Source organism: Podarcis melisellensis, assembly GCF_964234715.1.
Source record: "Podarcis melisellensis genome assembly, chromosome: 2".
In the NCBI taxonomy this organism is placed as follows: domain Eukaryota; kingdom Metazoa; phylum Chordata; class Lepidosauria; order Squamata; family Lacertidae; genus Podarcis; species Podarcis melisellensis.
In genome coordinates this window covers 104,594,589-104,617,670 of record NC_138529.1, presented here as the reverse complement: position 1 = coordinate 104,617,670, position 23,082 = coordinate 104,594,589, and the positions used below count along the sequence as shown (strand labels likewise).

Genomic DNA, 23,082 nt, shown 5'->3' with positions numbered 1-23,082 from the left:
AGCCTGGCTTCAGTTGGGGAGGGCGGGATATAAATAAATTTATTATTATTATTATTATTATTACTACAGTGGTGCCTCGCAAGACGAAATTAATTCGTTCCGCAAGTTTTTTCTTCTTGCGAGTTTTTTGTCTTGCGAAGCACGGTTTCCCATAGGAATGCATTGAAAATCAATCAATGCGTTCCTATGGAGACCGTCCGGGGACAGAGGGGAAGGCGTGCGCACCTTCCCCTCTGTCCCCTCTTTTGAAGCAAGGGGCGGAGGGGAGAAGATCGCTTCTCTCCATTGCCGCCCCTTGGTTCAAAAGGGGTCCGGGGACAGAGGGGAAGGCGCGTGCGCCTTCCCCTCTGTCCCCGGAGATTGTGGGGCTGGCAACGGGGAGAAGCGATCTTCTCCCCGCCGCCCCTTGCTTCAAAAGAGGTCTGGGGACAGCGGGGAAGACGCGCTGCGCTTCCCCGCTATCCCTGGAGCTTGCGGGGCAAGCTTCGTTTTGCGAAGCAAGCCCATAGGGAAATGCGTCTTGCGAAGCGGCTAAGAAAACGAAAAACTCCTTCGTTTAGCGAGTTTTTCGTCTTCCGAGGCGTTCGTCTTGCGGGGTACCACTGTATTATTATTATTATTATTATTATTATTATTATTATTATTATTATTACAAGTAGTACGATACTGCTTTAAACGTATAGTGTAGAGAGATGCAAATTGTGAAGAAATGCCTGTTCCTAATCGTATGGCCAAACCCAGTGAATGGCTCTGATCTCTTAGTATTATGATCAGCTGTTTCTGGTTGTGCTCTATTCTAGCCAATGCTTGGTTAGTGTATACGTGTGTGTGTGTGTGTGTGTGTGAGAGAGAGAGAGAGAGAGAGAGAGAGAGAGTAAGGAGTGGAGTTATTCCCACAAATCCCCAAATTTGCAGGCGGGGTGGGTGGGGGTGGGCAGCAGTGCCCAGTGCTGCAGCCTCTTCAGCTTTGCTCACTGGACTGGGAGAAATTTGAGCTAATGGACACTGGGCAGAGCTTGTTAGCCAAGGTTGGTTTGCATCATTGTTCATTCAGCTGCCTCCTTCATTGAGGTGTTTTGTGAGAAGGCCCTTTGTCTCTCTGGAGGAGGGGTGTGTGGGGGGGAATAAGCTGCAGAAGAACTTCCTACCCGGAGGCAGGCAGGCGGAGAGCAGGCTGAGATGCCAGGGTGTGAAATGCCTGCCTGGGCCTATTGGAACGCAACTCCTTCTCCGCTGGAAATAACTTGCCCATGTTGTCAGTTGGGAAGCTGGCATTTTGCGCTAATTGCTCATATCACAGATGGTTTCGAGGGCTCGTCGGCCACCTGCCAAGGAGTCGGCATTGTAAGAGGAACGTTTTGCGAGCTAGACCTGCAAGTCACATTCTTCTGGGCATAAAAAGAAGAGGGGAAAATTCAGGTAACAGATCCTCTCCTGGCTGTTGTCTGATTTTCTTTTTCTTTTTTGCAAAGGTGCCGAGAAAACCAGTTTAATTCAATCCAAAAATACTTGCAGCCTTTCTGTGCTACAGAAGAGCATGGGTTTTAATACCGTTTCCCTCTGCCAGAAGCTCCTGGGAGAACTGTTGGGAGAATTCTCAGCACCTTTAACAAATGCCTTTTATTTTATTTTATTAACACTTTGAAATCAGGCCTTTCGGCTTGGCCCTTCATTCAAGTATGCTGGCAATCCAGGTCAGCTTTCCAAATGCTGAGCTTGCTAGATCAAAGCTGTGTGTGTGTGTGTTCCCTGCCGCTCAGTTCCCCGGAAGCTAATTTAAACAAGCTTTTGCAAAACTTGGCTTTTGAACCATCAATTTCCTTGGAAACTTATCGGAGGAGGAGGAGGAGGAGGAGGAGGAAGGATTCCACAATTCGAAGGTTATTAATGGTTGATAAGTTTCGTTGAAAAGCAAGTTGCTTGGTGATTTATTTAGTTATTTCATAACATTTATACGTAGCTTGATCGTAGAAAAAAACCCTCAAGGCGGTTTACGAAAAAGATTGTGATTATGATAAAATTGCTTGCTGCTGCTGATACTTTCGCCAGAATTTGTAACTGCAATGTGGCTATCTGGAACAGTTTTGTTTGCAGCAGCTGCTGCTGCTAAACTATTTTATTCCCCTTTCCACCTCCCTAACCTCTCCCGGCTTCCCCTACCCCATGCCAATTCTGAGCCCAACACAGATAGCAATGCAGAAGACTGTTGTGTGTATTCTAGAGTGCTCTCTCAGCTCCTGCCAGGTGGTTTAATAGGCCTGGCCACAGTGGCCTGCAGGAACGCACCATGCATCCCAGAACATGCCCCCAGAATCCTTTGCAACGTGCTGGAGTCAGTGTGGTATGCTTCATCAGACAAAATGGTGTGAAAAGCCTTCCCTGACCTGGAAAACTGCGAACCTTGATGGTTGATCTGCCTTATCACAAATAAGAGTTGAAGAATTAACATGCTTGCTCCACCGCACCCCTTCAACCAGTTGTGTGTCTCAATTCTCCCTTGGGCACTGTGAGGAAACACCTGTCTGTTGTGGGACCCTAGCATGAAGTGGGGTGGGGCAGTGTGAGCCCCAACCTGGGTGAAACTCCCTCTTCAAGGGTATCTAGAGAGGCTCAGGAGAAAAGTGGCTGAGTGGGTCGGACTGGAAACCCCATCCCAGGCTGCCACAGCTTTCTGGGAGATTAACTCGCAGGCAGAGACGTTACTCACCAATCAGGAATGCAGCTCTCTTTTTCCTTAATGAGAACAAAACATTTTTATTCCTGTTCGTTAAAAGGAAGCGAGGGCTACTGTCAGTCACCATGCCAACAGAATCTCCCACCCCCTCTGCCCCCAGGGGGTGATGGGTGTCTTCTGTCTCCATCCTTGTTTGGAAAGGTGAAGCAGACAAGCCAAAACTTGACGAACTGTTGCATAGGCCAGCTAGGCTCACACAGCGTTACAGTGCGACCTCCAAGCGTCCCTGCAAAGGACTTGCTCCTGGCCGGCGCCGGAATTGGTGTAAGATCACCAGCATCCTCTTGCGCTAAGAGCTTTGAGCCTAAGAATTGCCTTTGCTGGGTGACATGAATGCAAGAAGAGCTCTGCTGGATCAGGTCAAAGGTCCATCTGGCCAGCATCCTGTTTCCTTCAGTGGCCAGGCAGATGTTTCTGGGAAGCTGATGGGAAGCAAAGCACAGGAACATAGGAAGCTTATTCTGAGTCAGACCAACTGGTCAGTCCAACTCAGTATTATGGACACTGGCTGGCAGTGGCTCTCTGGGGTTCCAACCAAGGGACATTCATAGTCCTACCTGGGACCTTTCATCTGCAAAGCAGGGGCTGTACCACATGCTGCCAAGCCATCCCGATTTAAGCGGGACATCCCAGAATTACAGAAGTCATCCCGGCTCCTGGTTGGATCCCAGAATGTCCTGTTTTTTTGGTCTGGCACTTTGGCGTGATGTCAGCAGAGCATCCCAATTTGGATCACCTGGATTTTGTAGGGTATGCTGTCGATGAGCTGTTGTTGTTTAGTCGTGTCCGACTCTTCGTGATCCCATGGACCAGAGCACGCCAGGCACTCCTGTCTTCCACTGCCTCCCACAGTTTGGTCAAACTCATGCTGGTACACTGTCCAACCATCTCGTCCTCTGTCGTCCCCTTCTCCTTGTGCCCTCCATCTTTCCCAACATCAGGGTCTTTTCCAGGGAGTCTTCTCTTCTCATGAGGTGGCCAAAGTATTGGAGCCTCAGCTGCACCCCTATAAATACAAACCCAGCATGTCCCCTGCTGTTGGTCCCTAGTATGTGCTGCTCAGAGGCATATTGTCCCTGAACTTGGAGGACCCATTGGCAATGATGACAAATTGAATTACTTTTTGCTGCTGTGTATTTAACAACTGGGAAACCAAGGCAACCAGGAATTCAAGGTAGTTGAGTGGGTGGTAGTGGGGGGGACGAGAAAGCCTATCCTCCTCCTCCTCTGTGCCAGCCACAGAGCCCATAATGACCAGCAGAGCTTGTGGAGGATGGATGGATCACTCTTTCTCTCCTGGGTGGAAATTTTTTTATCTCTCCTGCCCCTTTCCTCTTTTACAAGCCTGCTAAGGGGCTAGCAGCCTGTATTCTTACTTTGGCTGCTACTCTTAACATGGAAATGCAGGCTAGTAAATGTCTTTGCAGGCTAGTAACTTGGGTGAACTTATTTACAAGCCACCAGCTGGCCTGTTCTGCATTACTTTGTCTGGCACATTCTAAAGCTATCTGAGTCATCGCCATAACCTGCGGCCATAAATTTTATAAGTTAGTTATATGCTGTGCTCTTCTTCTGTTTTACGGTTAATATTCATGTTCTGGGATCACAACGTTGCTCTGATGTAAGGTGTATGCATGTGTGCGCATGCATGGGGTCCTTGGTTGGCCATTCATTAATTCATTATCGCATCACCCTACTATTTGTTCCTAGCATCCAGCAATTCTTAGTACGCTTCCATAAAGAATTTGCGGTAGAGGACTGTGGAGTGGCGTTGTGGCGTTCACCTGACCTCTGGTTGCCTGTGTCGCTGCTGTGTAACAAAACAGAGAGGGAAAGGGGTGAGGTTGGTGGGATGCAAATGCACCAAAGGGAACATCAGATTGGTTCTGCTGGTGTGTTTGCACTGTGCCAACCTCTCATTCTCTGCCCTGGCTGCAGTGATGCAGGCAAAGGGAGGTCAGTTCAGTGCCACTGCCCCATCTGGCCATCCACTACTGTTCATTTGATTGATGATTGAGAGGTCCATCTTCTGTGAATATGGTTGATCGCTCCTGAAAGCTTATGTTCCTGTTTTGGAGTCAATATTATGCTGCAGTACTGCATTGCCGGAAGGTGTGTGGTCCTTCATTTATTTATTACAGTCTCCCCCGCCCCACCTTTCCAAGGAACTCAGGTTGTGATGAGTGTTGCCCCATCATGCCCCAAGCACACATATGGAAAGAACAAGTTCCTACATTTAGGCCCAACGTTTTTAATTTTTTTTATCGAATTCTAAATTATATTACAAGTCAAAACTACAAAAGAAAAATAATCTCTCAAAGGACCTGTTGATCGCATTTTGCCATTGTACTGTTGAGAGTGTATTAACTTATGGTCTGTGTGTGTGGTTTGGGAGCTAAACGGTCAGGGAAAAAACAATGCTGTCCAGGGTTGTAAAGGCTGCAGAGAGAATAATTGGGTGCACTCTTCCCACCTTGGATCAAATCTATACTTCCAGGTGTCATAAGAAAGCTGCAGAGATAGTGCAGGATAGTACACACCCTGGAACTGATCTCTTTCAGCTCCTGCCTTCTGGAAGAAGGTACAGGGTTATAAAGACTAGGACTAGTCACCTGAGAAACAGTTTCTATCCAAATACGATTTTGGTTTTAAACGCAGTGTAAAGTAGTCTCTGTGGGACAGAGTTTTTAGGGGGTTAACAAGGCTGGGATAGCAGGCTTGTTGGTTTTTGAATGTATGATGTAGATTTTTTCAATTTCGTTGTTCTGTATGGGACAATGGCAATAAAGATTATCGTATAAAAAACCGAAGCGGAAGAGAGTGCAGAATGAATTCAGGAAGAAGACAATATTGCATCATAAACAAACATCTTCTGATGAGACATAGAGGACAAAAGAATTATTGTAAAGGGAAGGATCAGTCTGGTATTAGATCCAGCTACAGCTGACCATTTTTTTCTGTTTTGGCAGGGAGCGAGGCGGCTTTCTATTGACACCAGTTGTTGTCATGTGTTGAATAAAAGGATACCAATCAATAATAAAGCTGTCTGTGCTTCTCCGCCCCTGAGCTTTTTTAACACAACTAGTCAACTGTTCGGAGAGTACAGTGGTCCAAACTCTTAATGTCCCATGCATCTAAAGAAATATATAGGCCCAAAGTTACTTGCATTCGCTTTGCTTGGGATGAGACATTCTTGTTGTGTTTTTCTTACAGCTTGAGGTGCACTGACTGAGAAGAGAAATGAAGCCCAGGCAGTCCAGATGGTAAGTAAAAGGGGTCACGATTCCATGCTGTTCTACTGAGGAGCAAGCCGTGGACCAGAGGCCAGGGAGGGCGAGACTCTGGATGATGCTCTTGGCCCAGAATGAGAATTGCCCCATATGTAGGCAATCAGAGTGAGTGTTGGGCAGGAGTGGCTTGTTCCATTTGGGCTCCTGAGGTGAAATGAGAAGGTACCACCCTCCACTGAAGCCTCACTTAGTGGAAGCCACTGAAGCCGCTTCTCTTCTTCACTTTTTGGGAGGTGGGGCACAGAGACGCCCCCTGGATTCTGCTTCCTGAGGCGGCTTCCTCAGTCTGCCTCATGGGCGGGTTGGCCCTGGTGTTGGGCGATGTATAGTTTTGATCTATGGGCTACTTTTAAAACGAGGCTGCATTTTTAATTGCATTTTAACCTGTAGAGTGGTACCTCAGGTTAAGTACTTAATTTGTTTCAGAGGTCCGTACTTAACCTGAAACTGTTCTTAACCTGAAGCACCACTTTAGCTAATGGGGCCTGCTGCTGCCGTGCCGCCGGAACACAATTTCTGTTCTCATCCTGAAGCAAAGTTCTTAACCTGAGGTATTATTTCTGGGTTAGCGGAGTCTGTAACCTGAAGCGTATGTAACCCGAGGTACCACTGTATTTTAAATTGTTTTTTTTAAAAAAATACGTTTTTACTGTAATTTTAATGGTGTTAGCTGCCCTGAGCCCTGCTCTGGCCGGGGAGGGCGGGGTATTAATACAATTTATTATTATTATTATTATTAGTAGTAGTAGTAGTAGTATTTGGGGTGGCAGGAGCAGCCACGACTGCATCGTGCAAGCTCAGAATTTTTTACATTGCTGGAGTGCAACCTAGCAAACCTAGATACGTGTGGTTTTTGCTTTCTTCGTAGGACGGGGGTTTATGCACATTGTATACTGACCGGTAGGAGATTTAAGTTTCTGTGTCCAGGGCACTGTTTACCAGCTCCATCTGGTACGCAGGCTGAGACCCTATCTGCCTGCGGACTGTCTTGCCAGAGTGGTGCATGCTCTGCTTATCTCCCGCTTGGACTACTGCAATGCACTCTACGTGGGGCTACCTTTGAAGGTGACTCGGAAACTACAACTAATCCAGAATGCGGCAGCTAGACTGGTGACTGGGAGCGGCCGCCGAGACCATATAACACCGGACTTGAAAGACCTACATTGGCTCCCAGTATGTTTCCAAGCACAATTCAAAGTGTTGGTGCTGACCTTTAAAGCCCTAAACGGCCTCGGTCCAGTATACCTGAAGGAGCGTCTCCACCCCCATCATTCTGCCCGGACGCTGAGGTCCAGCGCCGAGGGCCTTCTGGCGGTTCCCTCATTGCGAGAAGCAAAGCTACAGGGAACCAGGCAGAGGGCCTTCTCGGTAGTGGCGCCCACCCTGTGGAACGCCCTTCCAGCAGATGTCAAAGCGATAAACAACTACCTGACATTCAGAAGACATCTTAAGGCAGCCCTGTTCAGGGAAGTTTTTAACGTGTGATATTTTACTGTATTTTTGGTTTTTATGGAAGCCGCCCAGAGTGGCTGGGGAGGCCCAGCCAGATGGGGGGTATAAATAATAAATTATTATTATTATTATTATTATTATTATTATTATTATTATTATTATTATTATTTATTATTACCAACCAACCCTCCCACCTCCTGTTTTCTTTCCTGAAGGTTGCCTGAACCCCAGGTATCCCATTCATTTCTGGCTGCAGCTCTAAGCTATTTACCAGCAGACTTTCAACTGCTGCCATTGCATCGATTGTGGACTCCTGCCAGAACTTGCCTATAGGACTCAGGTAAGTTTGCTCTGAGATGTATAACATGCTTGAAGCCCACTGTGCAGAGGTGACCAAAAATTGCATGGCCGCATGTCGAGTTTTTGCAGGGGAAGAAAGTTCCTGCTGTTTTGGAGGACAAATCACTACCCTCTTGTAATTCTTGGTGACTAATCGGGCACCCACGCTCCTCGTTGTACCTTGACTGTAGAGATCTTGGTGTTCAAAGCCTAATTGGGTGTTTCTGGTTGAACTCTACTGTCCCCTTGATGGCGACATCATCCGTATTGGAACTCTGTTTGTGACATGGTTGTGCTGCTGTTGGGTAGCAAAAGAAAAGGAATTCTGGTGGCTGCCTCCTGGTCGTCCTGTAAACCATGGTTTGGATGACTGAGAATGAACTCCATGCCAGCACCCCCTGCTTTCTTGTTTCGGTCAAACCATAGTTTGCTGTTGTGTTTGAATGTTGCAAACTTTGGTTTGATCAAACCATGGTAGTTTGAGCTAAACAGGACGTAATACATGAAGCTGTGTATGTGAGGGAGGGAGAAGGGTAATGATAATTGTTCCTGATTCTTTTAAACTATGGTGTGGAGGATCATTTGAATACCACCGTTCTGTACAAGTACTGTTAAAAAGAGAAGCTGCACATAGCCTGACCGCCGTAGTTCATGTGGTGGTAACCTCAAAACTTTATTACTGCATTTCACACTATGTACCGTATTTTTTGCTCTATAAGACACACCCGACCATAAGACACACCTAGTTTTTAGAGGAGGAAAACATGAAACAAGAAAGCAACGCAAAGCCTCTTGAGCGAAGAGAGAGTAGCTCTCCCGCTGCGCTCAAGAGGCTTTGCGTGGCTATCCCTGAAGCCAGGAGAGCAAGAAGGATCGCTGTGCACCGATCCTTCTTGCTCTTCTGGCTTCAGCGATAGCTGCGCAGCCTGCATTCACTCCATAAGACGCACACATATTTCCCCTTACTTTTTAGGAGGGGGAAAGTGCATCTTATAGAGCAAAAAATACGGTAGATCTGGCCTTTGGGCCTGTTTTGGAAGCTCCAGCTGGTGCACAGTGCTATAGCCAGACTGCTGATGGGGGCATCTGGTCGACAATATGTGACGCCATTGTTAAAAGGTCTATACTGGCTACCCTTCTAGTACTGTAGTCTGCTAAGGGTTGTTAGGAGACATTCTCAGAGTGATTTAACCAGGCACCGCCAATCGCTGCCCTCCAGATGTTTTGGGACTACAGTTCCCATCATCCCTGACCACTGGTCCTGTTAGCTAGGGATGATGGGAGCTGTAGTCCCAAAACATCTGGAGGGCTGAGTTTGGGGATGCCTGCATTTAACCATCATCCCCTCCTCCCAGGGAACTCTGGGAACTGCATCACTGCAAGGCAGGCACCCCCAAACTCTGCCCTCCATATGTTTTGGGACTACAACTCCCATCATCCCTAGCTAACGGGACTAGTGGTCGGGAATGATGGGAATTGTAGTCCCAAAACATCTGGAGGGCAGAGTTTGGGGATGCTTGCTGCAAGGGGAATAGGGCTCTCCTAACAACTCTCAGCACCTTTAGCAGACTACAGCTCCCAGAATTCCTTGGGGGACGCCATGACGCTTTGAAGTGGCATCACCGTGCTTAAAACGTAGGATATGAACACGGACCAAGATAAACAAAAGAGCAATTTAAGAAACAGGCAAGAACACGGAGCGGAAGCAACTGCTGACCAGGAGCCTCTTCCTACTTCCTTAAGAAGAGCTGATTGGCAGCTGCGCAGGATGCAGCTGGCCCTTAATAGCCGTGATTCCTACCCCACAGCAGGCTGCCACTTTTGTTGGAAGTGTCATTCTGGAGTCCTCAGTTGGGCAGCCTGAATAAGGGCAGAGCTCAGCCGCCCCAAGGCTATGGTCCAAGGACACCTGAGGCAGGAGCCTGGATGGAGAGCCACCTGGGAGCTTCCTGTGGGCTGCTGAGAGCGCCAGTGTGGGAGAAAGGCAGGAAGTAAGTGCTTAGTGAGGCTGAAATTGACTGCCTCTATGTGAACTATTCATTTCTTAACCTGCTGGGTTCCGATGTCGGCTATGCTATGTTTTGTATTTTTATTAGAAGCTTCCTTGAATGCAAGAAAGCTGCAAGTGCAATAAAGGAAATAAAGACAATTACCAGAGGTTAAAACAGGGGTTCCTAAAGTGGTCCGTGGACCAGAAGTGGTCCATGAGCTTCATTCACGTGGTCTGTGGCATGCCTGCTCTTGTCGGTTTTTAATAGTATTTTCATTTCTTCTTCTTTTCTTTACCTTGGGTTTTATTGTATCTCAGATCTGTGGAATGCAAATTGTAAGGCAATATGAAAAATTAAAAAGCAATACAAATGCAATTACAAATCATACAGCATCTAGCACAGTGAATTACAGTTGCTGCAACAGGAGGAAAAATAGTTAAGTGGTCTACCAAGATTAAAGCTTCTGGGCCACACAACACTTACCTGGGACAAAGACCTGCTAAGCATAACAGGAACTTACTTCTGAGTAAACATGTATAGGCTTGCACTCTTTAAGTCCCACTAAAGCCAATGGAGTTTAATTCTGAGTAGACATGCTTTGAATCGTGCTGGGTGTGAACCCTAATAGTTAAAGGTAAAGGGACCCCTGACCATTAGGTCCAGTCGCGGACGACTCTGGGGTTGCGGCGCTCATCTTGCTTTATTGGCCGAGGGAGCCGGCGTACAGCTTCCGGGTCATGTGGCCAGCATGACTAAGCCTCTTCTGGCAAACCAGAGCAGCGCACGGAAATGCCGTTTACCTTCCTGCCAGAGTGGTACCTATTTATCTACTTGCACTTTGGTGTGCTTTCAAACTGCTAGGTTGGCAGGAGCAGGGACTGAGCAACGGGAGCTCACCCCGTCGCAGGGATTCGAACCGGCAACCTTCTGATCGGCAAGTCCTAGGCTCTGTGGTTTAACCCACAGCGCCACCCACTTCCCTGTGAGCCCTAATAGGTGATAGCAATTGCTTTGAATGCCGATTTAGTCTACTCCTTTTGCCTTGTGTTTCGCTCTTTTTGAATATCACAAATTTATTGTCATTCAACTTTAATTTGGTGCCACTACTGATATATATGGTATTTTACTGATATATATTGTATTTGCGAGCCACATTGAACCTTGTCTTGGGAAAAAGGCAGGATGCAAATACATTAAGTGATAATAATTAATAGTAATTTGTGCTGTTAGTTTTTAGGCAGCAATGGGAGAGGGACATACCTAAGGCCCACACATGTCAAGTGAAGTGCATGACTTTGTCTCCTTAGTCTAGGACAAGATTTGGAGGCCCAGGTTCAAAACAGGAGAGGGCTGCTGCACCTTTTTTTGTTGCGTGGAAATGGGAATTTCGGCTTGTCATACATTAAATGCCAGGACCCAGCTATTAAAGGTGCAGGAGCACCTGTTGCCATGTGTCCACCTTAGTCAGGCCGCCTCCAGCTATTACCCTCTGCTATGACTGGGCTCTTGGTCAGACAGTTGAGCTTAGATAAAAGAGAGGCCTGGAAACTATGATGAAAAGCTTCTGAGTGGGTGTCCGTATAAAGGGGAAGTAGAAGCATCAAGACTGTTTAGTCTGCAATGCAGAAGAGGATGAGATGAGGTAGCAGTGTTGTTTTAAATTTTTTTCTGTTGTCTGACTATTCACACTTTTGCAGGATACAGGATGTGTCCCTGTATTTTTTACAGATCAGCTGCAGGTTCAGGGGATGGAGGTGATAATTTTTGAGCATACTTCTGCTAGGGCTTAAGCCTCACCTTTCCCAGTCTTCTGTTCACCTCTAGCTACCTGCTTTAGGGGTGAATAGAAGGTAGATCAGTATCGTAAGTACATTGGCAAATATTTCTTACGTCCATTTGTTCAACAGTAGCAGCAACAAAAGAGCTCCCCTAAATAAACTGGTGATTGGGGGTGGGAAAACGGGTGTGCTTTTGTTTTTGTGGAAGGACTGTGAGCGCAGTTGGGGTTTTGGTACTTGAAACAATTCCTCGGGCTCAGAATTCCTTAATTCTACCGTGTTGTCTTTGGCACCAGTTGGTGGATCTTGGCATTCTAGTAGAAAACAACAACAAAGTAGATCCCACAAGAAGTTCGCCATCTCTTGTTTCACAGGATGAAAGAGAGCCTTCCAGCAAACTCATTGCAGAACTGTGCCTTAAGTTCCACCTTTATTCAGATGATCAGACTGGGTATTCCAGAGCACAGAGGCAAGAAAGGAATTGGAATTTGTGGGCCTTTCTAGGCAATGGTTTCCTATGGTTGTTTGGTTGTTTTGGCAGCATCTGAACTACTACTTCTTCTTTGGTGATCACTTGTAGCCGAATAAGATTGTCTTCCATAAACACAGTTTTAACAATGAGTCGCATCATCATCATAATTTATTTATTTATTTATACCCCGCCCATCTGGCTGGGTTTCCCCAGCCACTCTGGACGGCTTCCAACAGAATATTAAAATACAATAGTCTATTAAACATTAAAAGCTTCCCGGAACAGGGCTGCCTTCAGATGTCTTCTAAAAGTCTGCTAGTTGTTTTCCTCTTTGACATCAGGTGGGAGGGCGTTCCACAGGGTGGGTGCTACTACCGAGAAGGCCCTCTGCCTGGTTCCCTGTAACTTGGCTTCTTGCAGCGAGGGAACCGCCAGAAGGCCCTCGGCACTGGACCTCAGTGTCCGGGCAGAACGATGGGGGTGGAGACGCTCCTTCAGGTATACTGGGCCGAGGCCGTAAGTGACTGTGGAGGCCAATTCTGGATCCACACCTCCTTCCACAGTGGGGACATAGGTTTCCTGGTGGATCACGTTGAGGGTTTGCCACTCGTGCCTTCCTCTTAGCACATTTCTCCCTTTCGTCCTGAGTTCGAGCGCCTTCAAATCCCATGACACATTTGGTAAAAGCTGTTCTCCAATTGGAGCACTCGCAGGCCAGCGTTTCCCAGTTGTCGGTGTTTATGCTACAAGCACCTGTACTCCTACCCTCAACTCCAGCATTCCCCAACTCCGGTTTTTAGAACCATGAATGAACTTAACTATTGTTCCACCAGAGAATGGCATCCGTAGTGATGGTGAACGATTTCTGTAATGTGATTTATACAAGTGTTGTGGAGGTCTGTCTCCACTCTTTGGAGTCTGAATACTAGGTGCTGGGATTCACAGGTGGGCAGAGTGCTGTTGTGTTCATGTCCAGCGTTGCAGGCTTTCTGGCTGGGTCAGCGTTAGGAACCTAGGAAGCTGCCTTTCTACTGAGCCTGATCATTACTCCATCCAGCTGAGTATTGCGTATGCAAAACTGGTAGCGTCTCTCCAGGATTTTAGGCAGAGGTTTCTCCCAGTCCTATCTGGAATGGAACCCAGGACCTTCTGAGTGCAAAACAGATGCTCAACCATTGAGCTACATCCTTTCCCCGGTGCCATGTTGCCATGTCTGCTCTGGACCACACGTGTGGAAGGGGAAGCACAGGGCAAAAATGTCAGGCCTCTTGCAGCTCCTCTTCAAGCCAAAAATGGTCAGAGCAAAAACAGAAGAAGAAGGGCTGTCCCAGGTTGGGTGGGCTAATTAGTACATCAAAAGCTCAGAGACCAAAAGAAAAACACCCCAGTAAAAAGCAGTTTGATGAGAGGGTTAGAAGAAAAAAAAAACACTCAACTGTTTGCATTTGTTGCAGGACTATAACCCTGCTAAATTGGGCAGTTCTTCATTTTGGTTTGTTGTTCTTTTTCCTTTTCTTTTGCCCTGCCCTGCCAGAGCTCCACACAGCTCTTGTTTTAGCACAGAATTCAGGGCAGAGGTGGCGGTGGCAGAATTGCAGCAAACTGTCATTATATCCCCAAGGCATGTGTGGTTGCAAAACGTGGGGTGGCAGAGAGTTCAAGTCCAGATGAAGGGACTTTTGTGGTTGGAGGAGTTTGCTGCGCGAAAAATAAACATAAGAAGAGGCCTGCTGGATCGGACCAAAGGCTCATCATCTAGCCCAGTGAACCAACTTGATGCCTATGGGAAGCCAGCCAGCCAGCAGGGCCTAAATTCAGCAGCACCCTCCTCGTTCTCAATTCCTAGCAACTAGCCTGCTGCCTCCGACACAGGAGGGGTAGCAAAGCCACCGTGGCTTGCAGCCATTGAGAGCCTTATCCTCCATGAATTTGTCTAGTTCCCTTGTAGCAGATGTCCAGCTTTCTAGCTGTCTTTTGGAAGAGAATTTCACAGTTTAAGGCACTGTGTGCCAAAGTAATGACATCGCCGTTTGTTGTGCGGGGGTGTGTGATCCACTCCCCTCAAGCCCCCTTTTTTTTAAAGCTACCTTGAAACCTTGGCTCTGGACCAGGCACCCCCAAACTTAGCCCACCAGCTGTTTTGGGACTACAACTCCCATCATCCCTAGCTAACAGGACCATTGTAGTCCCAAAACAGCGGGATGGCCAAGTTTGGGGATGCCTGCTCTGGACTCTGGGGAAGGAGGAGGGTGTGAGCACAAGGCTAACCTAAACTATGGCTTAGCGTAATGTCTGAATGTGAGGGATGCGGGTGGCGCTGTGGGTTAAAACACGAGCCTAGGACTTGCCGATCAGAAGGTTGGCGGTTCGAATCCCTGCGACGGGGTGAGCTCCCGTTGCTTGGTCCTTGCTCCTGCCAACTTTGAAAGCATGTCAAAGTGCAAGTAGATAAATAGGTACCACTCTGGCGGGAAGGTAAACGGCGTTTCCGTGTGCTGCTCTGGTTCGCCAGAAGCAGCTTAGTCATGCTGGCCACATGACCTGGAAGCTGTACACCAGCTCCCTCGGCTAATAAAGCAAGATGAGCACCGCAGCCCCAGAGTCGGCCACCACTGGACCTCATGGTCAGGGGTTCTTTTACCTTTAGTGTCTGAACACAAGCTGTGCTTTGGGGATAAAGGAGGGGGAATAAGTATGTATGCTGCTCCGAGTTCCTTGGAGGATGAGAGAAAAGTGTGTGTTTATTATATGTGATTGATATTATATGACACCTGTTCTCCAATGTAACCTTTTGCTTGACAATTCCTGGGCCTGAGATGTACGCCTTTGATTTTTATACTGTACAGCCTTGGCTCATAATGCCAGCCTTCCTTCCCCTCCCTGATTTCCTTCCTTGCATAAAAGTTTCCAGTCCAAGCATCAGCAGCAGGTGGACTGCCTTCCTTCACTTTCCAGGGTCTTTTTCACTGGCAGTGAAAATTCTGCAGGGAGGGCTGGCTGGTTACAAGATTGGCCAAGAAAAAGGTACATGGCCACGGGTTCAATTAAGTTCCACTTCTCCAATTTCTCCTACCCGCACCGCCCGAAATATTGTTTCCCCCCGCTTGAAGCTGAACTTTGTACGTTGGCAGGGGATTTGCCCCAGAGACAAGCAGATGCTCTGTGCTTTCTAGCCTAAATCCTTTAAGACTGGTATAATTCAAATCCATTAAAAGTTTTTTTTTTTTTTTAATGCACTAGAAAGGCTTCTCTGAAGCCTGCTGAGTATAAGCTTTTGTGTGGCACCAGGCCAGAAATTCAGCCTGCTTCTCCATGTTATTGAGGTCAGGCCTCCTTTTATTTTTTATTTTATGATCCCTGTCCACAGTCTTTACCATCTCCCTCCTCAGTTTCAAACCATTCATGAATCCAGCTAGTGTATTTACCACACAGCCCTTCAAATATCTAATTAAAATGTTGAATACTACTGGACGGCTGCCAGCTCCAGCCAGAGTCTCCTCCCAGTATGTCACTAGACAATTGATCACTGTCGTTTTCCTGTCAATTTATATCCCTCTCGCATAACAGCACTGTCTGGCCGGGAGCTTTCTGTGGTTTCATTATGGCTGTTATTGTGTGCTCGTTATAGCTGAGGATCCAGAGGTCTTGAGCGGCTGCCACTGAGATGGGCACCGCGAATCCTGCCCTGTCACCATTGGCACCTAGGTCTTCAGACTCTTGATATACATCCATTTCTCTCCCTCATGATGGAAGGCTGTGGAGAAATATATGGAAATGCCTGACAAAAAGTACTGATTGGCGGTGTGTTTCTACAGACCAGAAAGAGAATACGGGAAAGGTTATTAGCTGCCTTATCCTAAGTCAGGCTGTTGGCTCATCTAGGCCTCTGCTGTCCAAAGTTTCCCAACTGTATCAGTGGCACAGTTTGTCTGTGACACATGCCACTCAAATAGACACTCACATTGTTCTCAGTTGGCTCCCAGGACAAAGGGCAGGCATCCTGCTTTGTAAATGAAGGATAGGCCTATTGTTATTGTTGAAATTTGTGTATTACCCTTCATCTGTAGATCTCAAGGTGGTTCACAAAATAATAAAATAAAATAAAATAAACACAAAATACATAATAAAAACAAGAACAGGAACAAACCAACAACCCCCTCCTTCCATCCGTTCCCATTTGCCCAGACTTTGGGGTTTTATTTATGTTGCCTTTATATCCTAAGGCACACAAGATGACATATGTCAGTGATGGCCAAACTTGGCCCTCCAGCTGTTCTGAGACTAAAACTCCCATCATCCCTAGCTAACAGGACCGGTGGTCAGGGATGATGGGAATTGTAGTCCCAAACATCTGGAGGGCCAGAGTTTGCCTATGCCTGACCCAAATCTTACAGACAGCGCCTCTTTCTGGGCTCAGAGCCCAGCACTCCAAGCCCACAGATAAGGACAACATCAAAGAAAGCCAATTAGCTTAATATCAAAGCAAGTGAATATAAATATATATGAGCTCACTGCTTCAATAACTGCCCATTAATTGTGGGGTTATCTTGACTACGAAGATGGCGCTTGCAGATTGCACATTGTAGTCCCAAAACAGCTGGAGGGCCAAGTTTGGCCATCACTGATGTATGTGGTTCTCCCCACATCTTTCTACTCTCTAAAAAACCCTTTGAGGTAGGTTAGGCTAAGTGTTGGGTGGGGGCGGTGGGCGAGGTTGTCCTAAATTTACCCAGTGAGCTTCGTGGCTGAGTGGGGATTTTATACCCTGGACTCTTAACTGTTACACTAAACTGGCTCATAGGCAAGCCTGGCTAGATTCTGAGCAGTGATGATACTTGGGGACTTCTCTCACCCTTGCCAACTGTAGAAGAAGAGTTTGGATTTGATATCCCGCTTTATCCCTACCCTAAGGAGTCTCAAAGCGGCTTGCTATCTCTTTTCCCTTCCTCCCCCACAACAAACACCCTGTGAGGTGAGTGGGGCTGAGAGACTTCAGAGAAGTGTGACTGGCCCAAGGTCACCCAGCAGCTGCATGTGGAGGAGCGGGGAAGCGAACCCGGTTCACCAGATTACAAGTCCACCACTCTTAACCACTACACCAACTGTAGTGCAGGCTGTATTGGGGAATCGCAGGGTGTTCCTCAGGATGATGCAACTGGTCATATCCTGGCAGTGAGTGACTGAGTGTGGTGGGGAAAGGAGGGATTAGCATTGCATGTGGCCTGCCCACTCTTGAGGGGCAGTGAGCGTGGCCAGTGTAGTAGCTTAATTTTTCAAGGCATGCTTCAACATCTGTCATGGTGCATAATCTGCCTCAGCATTCATGGTGGGAATAATTTGGGAATCCCTGGCCAACACTTTAATTTGCAGCAGCCGTCCAAGGCCTCAGTTTTTGTACTTCAGTGGACACTGTTCCATCACCCACCTGGCCTCAGTTCCTTCTCACTCGATAAATCTGTCCTGGATGCTTTAGCTGAGATTCCTGCATTGCAGGGGGTTGGACAAGATGACTGTGATTCTAAATGCTGACCCCATCGTCATCTTCATAGAGTGAATCATGGCCCACTAAACAAAAGCAGCAGATTGTGCAGCTTTCTGGACATCACTGTTTCAGATCTTACGCATGATTTGTTTGTTGTTTATTTAATTTATATGCAACCTTTCTCCCAAATGTGTCTGGTGCGGCAAACACACAAGCGATAAAATGTCTAAAAGCAGTTCCAGCACAGATGCTGACTGTGAAAGATTTCTGCTTTTTAAAAGGCTGGTGGAAAGAGGAAAAATTTCAGACAACAAAGGTGGAGCTTGCCTAGTATTTAACTGAGGTGAGGATCCCAAATTCCTATATTGTGTGGCATGGACCACCTGATAAGATGGTGTTTTCAGGAGGCCCTCTCAGTCGTACCTCGGAAGTCGAACAGAATCCGTTCCGGAAGTCCGTCCGACTTCCAAAATGTTCGAAAACCAAGGTGCGGCTTCTGATTGGCTGCAGGATGGTCCTGCAGCCAATAGGAAGCCATTTTGGACATTCAGGTTCCAAAAAAGTTCCCAAAATGGAACATTCACTTCCGGGTTTGCGGTGTTTGGGAAACAAAACATCAGACTCGCAAGGCGTTCGGGATCCAAGGTACTACTGTATATTGATTAAAGAGAAAGAACAGCTTGTTGTGGGGAAGTCTGTGTTAAAATCCTTCACCCGACCATAGTTTTTTCCTTGGCCTGGCTATTTTGCTTCTTAAATATAGGGGCTTCCTCTGTCATGTGATCTATTTCCCCCCCCCCACCGCCATCTGGTAGGTGCAGTTCAGCAGCAGCTCTCTACCTTGAGAACTGCTGTTGGCGTAGTTTGGGCTTTAAGCGTCGCTGGGTCATGAATCGCACTCTTAATGAAAAAATAGACTCTTCTCTATATTTAGCCGCTGAGTGGGGCTTGGCTGTTTTTCTTTTTGGAAAGTATATTGTAAAAACTTGGCTGCTTCTGAGTAGCCTGAGGGGTGTGTGTGTGTGTGTGTGTGTGTGTGTGTGTGTGTGTGTGGAGGTGGGGGGGGGGAGAAATAATTTAAAGCTTTGTCTGTTATGAAAGCTGTTTAAACAATAGCTAAATTACACACACATCTCAGGAGCAGCTTACTTGAAGCTGCGTCGCTATGAACTAGTCGCCCACATCATGGAGCCCAATCCTGCTGTGTTTTGTTTATTTTCAGCGCTTATCCCGAGAGTGGGGGGTGGGATACAGGAGCACCGGCTGTTTCAGAGACCACCAAGCAGGTGGTAGCTTGAGTGCCATACCTGGGCAAGTGGAGAAACTGGACAGATTGGGGAGAAAAAAGAATTCCTTTTTTTCATAGGATAATTCCTTACAACAGACATCTTGCACCTTTGTCCATCCAGACCAGTATTGTCTACTCTGACTGGCAACAGATCTACATCATGTCAGGCAGAGGTCCTTCCCATTACCTTCCCAGGCTATTTTAACTGGATTGAACCAGGGACCTTCTGAACACAGAGCATGTGGCACTGCCACTGAGCTACGCTTCTTCCCCGTGACATGCATGTTTGGGTCACAGTTAAGGACTTGCCTTCCCAGTTCCCAGATGCCCCTTACCCATCCCGTCGTCAAGCTAGGATGGAGGAGTTTCCAGAGCTCGAAACACAGGGACTTCACCACTTGAGGCCAAGACTTTAAAAGAGTCATGACTTCCTTCAGAGAATGCTGGGGGCTGTAGTTTGTTGAGGGAGCCAAAAGAAGTGACAGTTTCCTGGGAAGAGGGACTAATGGTTAAACCATCCTGGGAACAGTTGCTTTGTGAGGGGAATAGAAGTCTGGACAACTCTCAGCACCCATGACGAACTACAGCTCCCATGATTCTTTGGGGGAAGCTATGATAGTGCTTTAAATTGTGTTGTGTATGTGGCCATAGTCTCGTGAGCTACTGTCCACAGTATTGTCTCAATCCTATTAGAGGAGCATAAAGGAACAGAAGGGCTGTGCCAGGTCAGCAGCTTCTGGATCGGCTAGGCCTGGTGTGTCTTCCAGGAATCTGGTCCTTCAGCCTTTGCCTACTCCACAGTGCATTTCCTGTAGTGCCACACCTCAAGCCGCTGAGGTGGAGAACAGCCCCAGAGGCCCATAGCCCAGCATGCTCCTAATTTAGCATGCCACTATAGATGGTTTCACAATCGCATTGGTGATGGATGGTGCAGGTAAATCAGGACCTAGGAGACAGGCAGTGGTAGCAGGACTGTTTCTGGATGGGAGATGGATACCAACCGTAGGCCCTTTCCTGCTGCACCTTCTCAGGAGGCAAAAAAACTGGAGGAGGCTGTGGAGCAGGACTAGTGAGGGGGCTTTGTGGGTAGGGTGGGTGGTCAAGAGGGCTAGACAGAGAGGCCCTGAGGACCCATATTTGGCCTCTTGGTATGAAGTTGCACATCATTGTTGGCCATCTTGACACAGAAAAGCCAGATCATCTCCAAGAGGGGTCTGTCCAGCGTCTGCTTGAGAGACCTTCCAGCAAGGGTGTGCCCACCACCCTGCTAGGTGATTTGGTTCCATTGTCAAACTGCTCTTACCGACAATCAATGGCACTCATGATAAATGATAGATAGCTCATAGTTCATGATAGAATCATGGGCCTGGCTGCAGAATTTCGGCTTCCTTCATGTAGGCGAGCGATGGATCGCCTTGGATTATCGTAGCTCCCACACCCCTCAGCACATCACTTGGCTTGGAGCAGCCGTCTGTTTCACCCGGCGAAACCAACACAATTGATTCCAAGTTCCTGTAAAAACATGTACATATACATAGCAGAGCAAGTATCGACGCAGTAAAAAACGTTTTCTCCCCTCCAGGTAATTTTCGTTGTGTATAATCGGGTTGTTTAACCACACAGAGGTCTTTCTCAGGACTGGTTATTAAGATGGTTAAAAATCCCTGCAAATATTTAAAAGGGGGATCATGGTATCCAAATGACATACAAATCCAAAAAGTGTCTTTCTTTTTTATAAAAATAAAGCCGCCCCTGCAATATTCCTCTATGTGATTCTTTTATTATCTCCTAGTTAAAACCAAACTGGAGCATCTGCAGTGCCATACCTCTGTTGCTTGCTTCTGCCTTTTCTATAATTAGCGATTATAATAAATATTTGCTCCGCTGAGCATTAAAAAGGTATGCGCTGCTCCGACATCTCTCAGACGTATAATGGGTAGGCACCAAACTGGCAGGAAGCACTTTATTTGCCTGCTATTAATAGCTCTTCAGGATTATAAATGGGAAATAGTTACTCATCTCACGAGTTGTTTTCCAAGTGGGTGAAATCTGCCATTTAAATAGATAGCTGCACATTTGGGCATTAGGAGCAGAGCAAGCAGCAGCTGGGGCCCGTCAGATGGATGGGAGTGTGCGAAGAGAGCGGTGCGTCTTCCGCCCCTGACAATGTTTTATTTGCAGTCCCTGTTAGTTATTTAATGTAAACATGCACAGTACGGCAAGATGCAGAAATGCAGAACAATCATAAAACAACAAGTAAGAGCAGGTAGTTGAAAAGCCAACAGCCAAATGAAAATCGGCAGCCGCCTCACCCTGCCTAACGTTAGAGCCGGCCCTGAAGTCATGCCATGGCTAAGAATGGCTCAGTCTCCTTTGGCTATTCCATGCTCTGTGGAAGCACTGGATAAAACACACCCACAACCTCTCCAACACTTTCAGCCTCAGGAATGGAGACGGTTTTATAAATCCTTAAAAAAAATATCTGTTTAGAGGTTCTCCTGAAACAGGTTTGTTGGCTGCACACTAGAGAAAGCAGCATTTATTAGTGGCTGGGCAACCCCCGCTTTTGTTTACAAAACTCCATTGGGATTATTAACTAATAATGTGAAATCTAGCCTGGAAGCAGAAGGCATTACCCTCCATCACTTGACGCATCCAGGAGGGAGCGAGGAATTGTTATTGAGGTGGATAATAAAAGAGGATTGAAATCAATCTCTTGAGTGCTGATATGAGATTAAAATTTGCCACTGGGTGGGTGGAGAATTCAAAAATGTGCGATCTCGCTTACTTTTTGCCTTCGGAGGAGCTCAAAGGCCATACCCACAGCAGAGGAGGGCGATTCAGTACCAATCAACGTGCATTTCATTAAAAAAAACAAAAAACTCCTAAAAAGTCACAGGTTTCCTTCGTAGTTCCCACGGAACAGGAGACAGAGGCTTCTCTTGCAGAAGCAATTAATCCTGTATTGCCTTCTGCTGCACTCCAGATTAAATACGCTGGACCTGGGAGTGTTATTTCAACAGCGAGGAGTGGGAAATTTCCTTGGGGAGGTATATTAAACAATATATACACCACTGTGACACCTTCCTGATGGAGAATCGAGAAACTGCTGGAAACCCTGATTTGTGTTTTTCTAAAAAGGGGATCTCTGTGAGTAGGTAGGAGAGGAGAGGCTCGGGAGCGACGTGCCATGGCTGTACTAGTATACCGTATTTTAGCCAATTCCAACAAAATCTGCAGATGCATATGCAAATTATCCTTCTCCCTTCTGCTAAGGATTACGATGCTGGGATTACTCAAAGCAGTACTAGGATGTTACGCAGAGCATCAGTGCAGAGCAGGCAGGGTTTTTTGTGTTGTTGTTTTTTTGCTGCTACAGAAAGCAGGAAGGAAGGAATGGCGCGCGTATATCCTATTTTTCAGAAGCAGTTGGGGCAGAGGGAAGCAGGGAGGTCCTAGCCAAGGATGTGCAACTCGGTGTGCTTAAAAGGTTTGCCAAGAAAAGCTGGATTTTCTGATCTGTTCAAATGACGCAATTTATTTCTTTGCTTCGTTTACTAGGGTTTAAAGCCTCAGCGCCTAGGGCTTGCCGATCGAAAGGTCGGCGGTTCAAATCCCTGCGGCGGGGTGCGCTCCCGCTGCTCGGTCCCAGCGCCTGCCAACCTAGCAGTTCGAAAGCACCCTCGGGTGCAAGTAGATAAATAGGGACCGCTTTCTAGCGGGAAGGTAAACGGCGTTTCCGTGTGCAGCTCTGGCTCGCCAGAGCAGCGATGTCACGCTGGCCACGTGACCCGGAAGTGTCTTCGGACAGCGCTGGCCCCTGGCCTCTTGAGTGAGATGGGCGCACAACCCCAGAGTCTGGCAAGACTGGCCCGTACGGGCAGGGGTACCTTTACCTTTACCTTTATAGCTGCATGAGCGATGTTGCGCTTGTGCAGTGGGAGTGCCTCTTCTTCTCCCTGTGCAACCCCAAATTCTGCTCCAGAGGTGGTGGTCCCTCTTGTTGTTCTGGCTTTGGTCCCCAAACCTCTGTGTGATGCTGCTGGAGGGAAGAGGAGAGGGAAATTCTGTTGCACAAGCACAATGGCAGCCTTAGAGACGACCACTTTTTACACAGCCATGCAGGGCGATGGGATGCTGCTTCCTGGACCCCATAGAAAAGAGCCTAGTAGAAAAGGATCTAGTGAAAAGGATCTAGGAGTCTTGGTTGACCACAAACTTGACATGAGCCAACAGTGTGACACAGCAGCTAAAAT

The 23,082-nt window shown here is 47.2% G+C and overlaps 1 protein-coding gene across 2 annotated transcripts in view; it reads left to right on the top strand.

Moving 5' to 3' along the window:
- Positions 1 to 23,082, top strand: part of PLXNB1 (plexin B1) — a 158,876-nt gene that overhangs the window by 25,185 nt on the left and 110,609 nt on the right. Inside the window, exons 2-3 of one of the 2 annotated variants that reach the window (XM_081901288.1) lie at positions 5,948 to 5,997; positions 7,692 to 7,816. The gene's annotated coding sequence lies outside the window, so the exon portion shown is untranslated. Of the gene's footprint in view, positions 1 to 5,947; positions 5,998 to 7,691; positions 7,817 to 9,747; positions 9,807 to 23,082 lie in introns of those variants that run through there. The other variant, XM_081901287.1, reaches the window with a different exon arrangement.